Source organism: Mus caroli, unplaced genomic scaffold (genome assembly GCF_978045245.1).
Source record: "Mus caroli unplaced genomic scaffold, Mus_caroli_1 scaffold_16, whole genome shotgun sequence".
Classification (NCBI taxonomy): domain Eukaryota; kingdom Metazoa; phylum Chordata; class Mammalia; order Rodentia; family Muridae; genus Mus; species Mus caroli.
This window is the reverse complement of record NW_028227271.1, coordinates 84,607,230-84,617,003: the sequence shown is the minus strand read 5'-3', so window position 1 is coordinate 84,617,003 and position 9,774 is coordinate 84,607,230.

Sequence of the window (9,774 nt, the reverse complement as noted above, 5' to 3'; positions counted from 1 at the left end):
CCAAGAATAATTATTAGTCTAAATTACTGGCCTGCCAGACTAATCAAGCAACGTCTGTCATTTTCCATGTCTGAGTTCCCTTGCTTGTCCTAAAGCAGACCATTAGTTTGAGTTTGGCACTTTTAGAGCAATCTTGTTAGTCTTCATATTCTTGTGGGAGTATACATGGCCATGCAAATCCTCAATCATAGTATACCATAGGAGGAAATTCATGTTTGCCACTAAGATTTACATAAGTACTGCATCCAAAATATGACTGCTTAGTTGTTTTCTTTTAAATCTAACAGTATAAGATTATTTCAAAGCATCCATAATTAAAATTACATATTTTAAAATTATGGTAATTTAGTCAGTGTTGATTTGTAAAGACAAATATTTCCATGCTTATTAACTGAAAAGTTAAATTTTACTTCCCTGAAGGCTTTACCAGGAGATACAATTTATTTTTCATGTGTTCTAAAATATAAGTTCTCAAATAATCTAGATAGGGCAGAGATGATGTAATGTAAATATAAAATAAAATTATTTGTTGAGTAGATTATATGCCAAGATTCTGTGCCTTTCAAATTTGAAGCATATGTTTTACACTATATTAGTCTATACAATGTGATAGAAAATATAAAAAAAAATGTATAATGTGAAGTGCTGATTTAAAAGGACAGTTACTAGTAAAAGCAAATCATTTTAATAACGTAATCTGTGTATGAATGGTCTTGTGACGCTTTAATTACATTTACTTTCTCATCAATACTGCTACAGTGTACTTTTGACTTCTGGGTTCATTGACCTCTTGAAATCATAGAAAGCAAGCTTCCATCTATATTTATGTCGATTAATCATTAAATAGCTTTTATTTATCTATTGTTAAAAAAAAACTTTGTGGGACTGGGAGGGTTAAACAACATCTAACCCAGACTAATACTGTTGGAGAGGAAACAGTTTAGTTCCCAGGACCTTCATAGGACACCTTACAACTTCCTGGAATTCAAATTTCAGAAGGTACTAAGCCTTTGTCTAGCTTTCTGGAGAACTTCCAATCATGTGCACATAGTCCTACACACACACACACACACACACACATGAATTCACACAGACACACACAATCACATGATGAAAAAATAAACCCATTTAAAAAATATCAGATTAGACTTTCAAATGAAAATGCCAATCATTTTATTTAATCTTGTTAAATTGACCAATCCAATAAGTTATATGTATTGATGAAGAAAGGAGTATACCCAAACAAAATATACATGTAATAATGAATACAGAGATGACTGTGTTTTTCCCCCACCAATCTTTAATTTTGAAATGAATTACATGCAGTCTTACAAATTTAGACTGACCAGCTATTTATCAAGTTATGATTCAAACGTCATCAGTTGTTTAAGCTATTAAAGATTGGTTAATATAATATTCCTATGCATCACTAAAAGACAGGGATGTATTCTGGAATTTGCACAGTTAGTTACTTGCCAAATTATAGACATCAGACTGCATGGTTACACAAACATAGTAACCATAAAAGGAAGGGATGAACGAAGTCTTATTGAACCATTCATTTTATGTCTTTTATTGACTAAAGCATCACCAAATAGCATAAGCTGAATTAAAGTGTACCTTTTGAGCTCTTTTTTTGTACAATATTTATTATAATATTTATTTATAGAATAATAATTTATAATATTCTTAATGTTTTACCATATTTTTGCTATGAAAAGTGAGACAAAGAGCCATTTTGTAAGTAGCACAAGATTAGTTAAACTGACTTCAAGTCATAAATGCCTCTACCCAAACCCAATTCTGATGACTTCATAAAATGTTTAATTCATAAAGATCTTGTTTTGATGTTTTTCTGCTATATGGCATTGTAAGCTAGAATTTTTAATGTTTGAAGTCCATATTATTTAACATATAGTAATATTTTCATCATTAATATACCATAATAGTACTCTGAACCAGCAAGAAGTCACTACCTGCTGAGCAGCTGATCTTATCTTCCTAACAAGATTCTGGCAAAGCAATGAGATCCTGGCAAAGTGGGGGATGAGTTTTCCCCCTTTATATTCAGACCTTAGAATTAAAAAACTGAGCCTTGATCAGGGAAACTTTATCTTGGCTCGTTATTTTTAATATTTTTATGAAATGTATTTAAATTTAATTTTTAGGGAACATTGACAAATTGATTTAATCAAGTAATAAGTATAACTTTTATTAAAATCATTAAACCTAGAAACATATCAATTATCATTGCTTTAATTGTATTCTACTTCATTCTAGGAATTCATTGTTAGAAGCCATCTAGGAAATGCTAAAGGCATGCATGCACGTGAGTGAGACGGCCCACTATTTTGCATGGCCTGCAATAGATGAAAGAGAGTAGTAATAGTAAGTAGAGGTTGCAGAATAGGAAACACAATGAAGAATTACAGAATTGCATGAAGAAGAAGAAGAAGAAGAAGAAGAAGAAGAAGAAGAAGAAGAAGAAGAAGAAGAAGAAGAAGAAGAAGAAGAGGAAGAGGAAGAGGAGGGAGAGGGGGAGAAGGAGGAGGAGAAAAAGAGGAGGAGAAAGAAAGGGAGGAAGAATGGAAAAAAGAAAGAAAGAAAGAAAGAAAGAAAGAAAGAAAGAAAGAAAGGGAGGAAAGAAAGAGAGGAAGGAAAGAAAGAAAGAAGAAAAGAAAGAAAGGGAGAGAGAAAGAAAGAAAGAAAGAAAGAAAGAAAGAAAGAAAGAAAGAAAGGAAGGAAGGAAGGAAGGAAGGAAGGAAGGAGAGAGAGAGAGAGAGAGAAGGAGAGAAAGAGAAAGAAAGAGAGAGAGGGTTGGAACAAATTGTGATCAAGGAAAAATATTATTTTAGGTCAGGTCTAAGGACAAAGCCACAGGTGTGCACTATGCTAAATTGTAAATTGAGACCATGTGAAACTGTTGCTTTGAATTTATAATGTGCTAATACAATGAAATGATGATTTGAACTTGCTAATGACATACTTCTGTAACTCCACTTTTGTGTAACATTTCATCTATGAGATAATTTACTAAAGAAGGTTTTCTTTCTAAAAAGGTATAAAAATGCCAGAGAGAAGAAATAAAGTGGTGGCTTAGTGGGGGTCTCTGCTCCAGTCACGAAATGTTTATATGTGTAGGTCTGTTCCAGATATGTGAGTGTGTGTGTTTCTGTTCATGTCTGTGTAAATGATTTTCTTTTCTTTTGTGCCTAGTTCACAAAGAGTTAATGAGTTTCAAGCCTGTGGCCTGACCAACAAGAGGTCCTTAAGCCAGAGAGAAAAGATTCTTAGCAATTAAGTCTTCTTTCTTCTCAATACCATGCTGCTATACAACAGGAGTTAATGACCGGAAGCCAGCAGCTTTTGGTTTATTATAGCAAGGAGTTAAAAACAGAAGAATTGCCAAAGATAAAGCAGCTTTGTTCCCCCATTGCTGCCTTCCCTGGGATACCATTAAATGCCAGGAAGTTCCCCAGCAATTGATTCTAAGTTGATATAAATGAAATTCTAATTTGCTAGTTAAGTAAACAACTAAGAATTAAAAATAAGATGGAAATGTTTAAAAATAAGAAAGCATAATATGTTTTTCTTTGTCCAGATAATTTCCTTCTTTTTAACATGGAATAGACTATAGAACACATTGTAACATGAATCATTCAATTATATTTCTCACTCTGAAACCTGTTTTATGAGGTAACAAAAATATATTAAGTACAAATTGATCTGATCACAAAGGAGCAATTAATTTTTGAAACATTGTTAATTCAATCAATGCATGTTATAAATACCATAAAAGTAAAGTGGATATACGTTAAAATATATCATACCTCTTGATTTAAAATTGGAAATATAATCTCATTGATTATGATTCTTTAAGGACCTTTTTCTCCCACATATGTTTTTTTGCTTTGAACTTGACACTCCCTGCACCTGGTAAAATTCTGTGCCTGTACGTTTGCAAACTTTAATTAGCTTTGGTAATTTATTTCTTATATTTGAGTAACAATTTATGAATGGTATTATTTTAGCTGGTATTTTAAATATGTAAGACAAAATCCTCACTGGAATAAAACATTCTTGGTCATTTCAACTGTATAAAACTTGGTTGAAATGTTGAGCTGTTCAGTTGTTGAATTACAGTCTTTTCATATTTCATTATATACTGCTTCCAGTTATCTGAAGGAGATAACAATGTATATAAATGTCTTGGTGTGTGTTTCTTCTCAAATATATGACTTATATCTGTAAGGAAAATGTTTGAGAATGTTAAAATGTAATCAAAGCTACATGTTAAAATTATGAAAGTAAAAATTATTGCAAATCACTTGTGATACTTTAATGGACTCATTAATGTTAACAACTCTTAATTATTTCTGTGTTTAAAATGTTAGCAAAAATTAGTATTTGTAGTAGAGAGCTTGAAGCAAATGCAGATCCAAGACTCATTTTCTCATTTTTCTTTCCCCAGAAGTATTACAAAATCAGTGGCAGGAATATTTGGATGCCACTAAGGTCTCAGCACATGGAATAAGAGAATAAATGGAATTGCAGAAACAAAATAGAAAACCAGCACTATATCACAGAAGAGTATTACTTACTAGTATGGATCTAATCTCCAATGGCTGTTCAAGTAGCAAGAGTGGCCTGAAGATATTAAATGAGTGAAAAATAAGAAAATACTGAGTGCAAGTGAAATCTTTGGCTATCATTTAAAAGATTGGGTCCATGCTTATTTATTTTAGAAGTATTATTTGTATCTGGTAGGTAAAAGGATGATCAACACATGTTCCTGAGATATATCCAAATGTTATATAAACCTCACTGAGTAATACAGATTCTATATAGTAAAGGAACAAATTCTTTGGCAATTCAGCAAGGCAGAAAGAAATGTTACAAGACCAGGGTTCATGTCACAAGAAAACTATTTTTGGAGAGAACATGGTCACTGGACCCTGTAAAACAGGGACAAAGAATCTAGAAACATGAATTTATTAACTCATCAATGAAAATGCCAGACTAAGAGGATATAAGTACCCTTTCATGCTAAAAGAATAAGAAGAAACTGAAAATATTATTCAGGAAACCAGGAAACAAAAGATTAATACACACTGGCTGAGTGAAATTCTTCCCCAAGAGGTAATGCCAGTCATGATAAAGTTTGAAGAAGCTATTTGGTATAAATTTAATTATATAATTAAATAAACAGTGTAATTTGGAATTTGGAAAGTTAAACTTAAAAAATCACATCACACACACAGATACACACACACACACACACACACACACACACGCACACATTGACCAAATAGAGAATGGGGTGACTATTGTTTTCTCAATTTGACATAAGCTAGATTTAGTTGAAAGAGGGAGCCTAAGGTGAGAAATTTTGTCCACCTATAGTCAAACTGGTGGGTGCATTTTCTTGATTACAGATTGATAGAGAGTGAATCTTGTTGTTGGTGACACCACCGTTGGGTAAGTGAACTTGAGTAATATAATAATGCATGCTGAGCAAGCCATGAGGACTAATCTAACAAGAAGAATTGCTACCCAGCCTCTGATTCAAACCTTGTCTCCAGGTTCCTGCCTTTAGTTGAAGACTTGACTTGTCTAGGTGATGGACTATAAGTTATAAAAAAAGTCAATCACTTTCTGCCAAAGATGTTTGTGGCTGTGTTTTACTGTGGGTAGAAGTAGAAACTGTGGGTAGAGTGGGGGTGGGGGGAGTAAGATTTTTTTTAAAAAATATCAGAGTTAAAGTATAAAAAGAAAATCCCTAAAGTAATCAAATTCTATTTTGCTGTCAACATCATTTCCTTTTTTTTTCTATATAACTAAATGAATGTTTATTCCATACATGTATTGTGTTTTTTATAAAGTCACAAAAGAATCTACCAAGTTGTTAAACTAGTGATGGAGAGATGACTCACTGGTGAAAATCATGAGAGTCAAATTCATACCTGAAAAATAATGTGAGAAACTTTTTGTTTTTAACTCATTGACTGGGATTACTCAGGAGTACCAGAAATTTCATTAGAAATTGTGGATAAAATTGCATATAAAAACAAAAGAGTATTTAGTTTTATATGCCACTGAATCACCATTCCTGAGATATGCTCCTGCTCTGAAACTAAATATTCATTTACAACTGTATTTTAGTAAGAGGATTAAAAATGTTTCATTGAATCTATTTGTATAGGCATACATTTTTTAAAAGTTTATTCAAAGATAAATGAAGACGATTTGAACAAAATGTCATAAATTAAGGAGAATGTAACATATGTGGGTTTCATCTTATTCCTAAATAAGTGAAATTCTCAACTGAATTACAGAAAGTATTCATTTTCTGATAATTTCTCAATAACATTTTTCTCAGCCAAGTTTAGCAACTGGGTTTTTCAATCTAGCACATGTGCTAACTTCACACTTCATGCTAATAAATACAGAGATACAACAACACAAAAATGATGGGGTGCCTTGTTATGATTTGGGTAGCCAAACAAGGAAAGAGCATTTAAGATCTTCATCTTCCACAACATAGATGCCAATATTGCCTCTGTATAGCTGTACTGAAGTAAAGATTTTGTGTTTATTTCTGTTTTCCTCTATCTTAGATGCTAATAGCAGAATTTTATTTGTAAATTCTGAATGACAAATTCAATGATAACCAATAAACAATATATGTAAACATAGGAATTTTGTTCTTATAAGAAAAGCTTTAGAATATGTTGCAAATGAAGAGATATCAATCAACAGATTAAAGTATCAAATCCTTGCAACAACATTTAGAGATAATGCCTAATAAATTGTATGATTACCTTGGGAGAGGAATGGACAAGTCTGTTACTGAATGTAAATATAACATTTCTAAAGTCTTGAATAGAATCCTGTAATTAACAGTTAGACCCCTTTCATTCAAGTAATTAATGTTGAATATATTTGATACAGAAGAGTGCTTTATAGTTTTGTTATCTTTGATAAACCTTGGACAAATTTGTACAGAGAATAATATTTTAGCTTCATCCAGCAATTGAAAAGATAAAAGGTCACCTTTATGGAAACTGCAAAAACATAATTTTATTGAATCGGCAGCAAAATGTTCATGTGAATGGATTTCTAACAAATTGAAAATTATGCTAAAGGCAAGAATGGTGAATCATGCCTTAATTCCAAAGCCTGGCGATTGAAATAGGAGGGTTGGCATGAGTTTGAAACCAGCCTAGGAAATAAAGTGAGTTTCTGGGAGGCCTGTGTGATAATCACTTGAAACACTGTCTCAAACACAAAATGAAGATAAACTTCAAACATTCTAATCTAGGACTGTTTCTGTAAAAAAAAAAAAAAAATAGTCATTTCAACGATGACTTGGTTGTATATTATTTTTCCCAGGTATACAGTATGTGAGTGTTGTACTCAAACTCTTGTGAAATACTTTCTCTTCTATTTTCTTTTAATTTGGCTTTTAATAGATATTTTCTTTATTTACATTTCAAATGTTATCCCCTTTCCTCCTTTTCCCTCTCAAAAACCCCTACCCCATGCCTCCACCCCCTGCTCACCAAACCACCCACTCTTGCTTCCCTGTCCTGGCACTCGTCTATAATGGGGCATAGAGCCTTCACAGGACTAAGGGCCTCTCCCCGCATTGATGACCCACAAGGCCTACATATGTGGCTGAAGCCATGGGTCCCTCCATGTGTGCTCTTTGGTTGTTGGTTTAGTTCCTGGGAACTCTAGTGATACTGGCTGATTCATAATGTTGTTCCTCCTATGGGGCTGCAAATACCTTTAGCTCCTTGGGTTCTACATAGTCAATGTGAAAGAGCTTTTTGTTATTTATGTGGATTGAAGCAGAAAGAGAAAATGCAATGATATATTTGTCATTCTATGATTCAATATCCACTACCCAAAGAGTATACACCCTCCATACTCTTTGGATATTGACAAATTAGTAATATATGTCTTTGGTATGACAGCCTCATATTCAGAAAATTAGGTCATAGCCAATAAAACTATAACAAAAGTAAAAATTTGAATCCAGCACCAGGGTTCCTTACCTGTGGAGTCTCTGGAAACCTGCAAGGACCCACACAGGATCCCCCACAGGATCCTAAGACCTCTGGTGAGTGGAACACAACACACCCGAAAAGCTAGACCCGGATTTAAAAGCATATCTCATGATGATGGTAGAGGACATCAAGAAGGACTTTAATAACTCACTTAAAGAAATACAGGAGAACACAGCTAAACAGGTAGAAGACCTTAAAGAGGAAACACAAAAATCCCTTAAAGAATTGCAGGAAAACCAGACTAAACAGGTGATAGAATTAAATAAAACTATCCAAGACCTAAAAAGGGAAGTAGACACAATAAATAAAACCCAAAGTGAGGCAATGCTGGAGATAGAAACCTAGGAAAGAAATCTGGAACCATAGATGCAAGCATCAGCAACAGAATACAAGAGATGGAAGAGAGAATCTCAGGTGCAGAAGATTCCATAGAGAACATCAGCACAACAATCAAAGAAAATACAAAACACAAAAGGATCCTACCTCAAAACATCCAGGAAATCCAGGACACAATGAGAAGACCAAACCTACGGATAATAGGAGTTGATGATAATGAAGATTTTCAAATTAAAGAGCCAGCAAATATCTTCAACAAAATTATAGAAGAAAACTTCCCAATCCTAAAGAAAGAGATGCCCATGATCATACAATAAGCCTACAGAACTCCCAATAGACTGGACCAGAAAAAAAAATTCCTCCTGACACATAATAATCAGAACAACAAATATTCTAAATAAAGATAGAATATTAAAAGCAGTAAGGGAGAAAGGTCAAGTAACATATAAAGGCAGGCCTATCAGAATTACACCAGACTTTTCACCAGAGACTATGAAAGCCAGAAGAGCCTGGACAGATATTATACAGACAATAAGAGAACACAAATGCCAGCCCAGGTTACTATACCCAGCCAAACTCTCAATTACCATAGATGGAGAAACCAAAGTATTCCATGACAAGACCAAATTCACACATTATCTTTCCACGAATCCATCCCTTCAACAGATAATAACAGAAAAAAAAAAAAAAAACAATACAAGGACGGAAATCACGCCCTAGAAAAAGCAAGAAAGTAATCCCTCAAGGAACCTAAGAGAAGACTGCTATTAGAACAGAATGCCAACTCTAACAACAAAAATAAAAGGAAGCAACAATTACTTTTCCTTAATATCTCTTAATATCAAAGGACTTAATTCCCCAATAAAAAGACATAGACTAACAGACTGGCTACACAAACAGGACCCAACATTCTGCTGCCTACAGGAAACCCATCTCAGGGAAAAAAACAGACAGTACCTCAGAGTGAAAGGCTGGAAAACAATTTTCCAAGCAAATGGTCTGAAGAAACAAGCTGGAGTAGCCATTCTGATATCGAATAAAATCGACTTCCAACCCAAAGTTATCAAAAAAGACAAGGAGGGACACTTCATACTCATCAAAGGTAAAATCCTCCAAGAGGAACTCTCAATTCTGAATATCTATGCTCCAAATGCAAGGGCAGCCACATTCATTAAAGACACTTTAGTAAAGCTCAAAGCACACATTGCACCTCACACAATAATAGTGGGCGACTTCAACACACCACTTTCATCAATGGACAGATCATGGAAACAGAAACTAAACGGGGACACAGTGAAACTAACAGAAGTTATGAAACAAATGGACTTAACAGATATCTACAGAACATTTTATCCTAAAGCAAAAG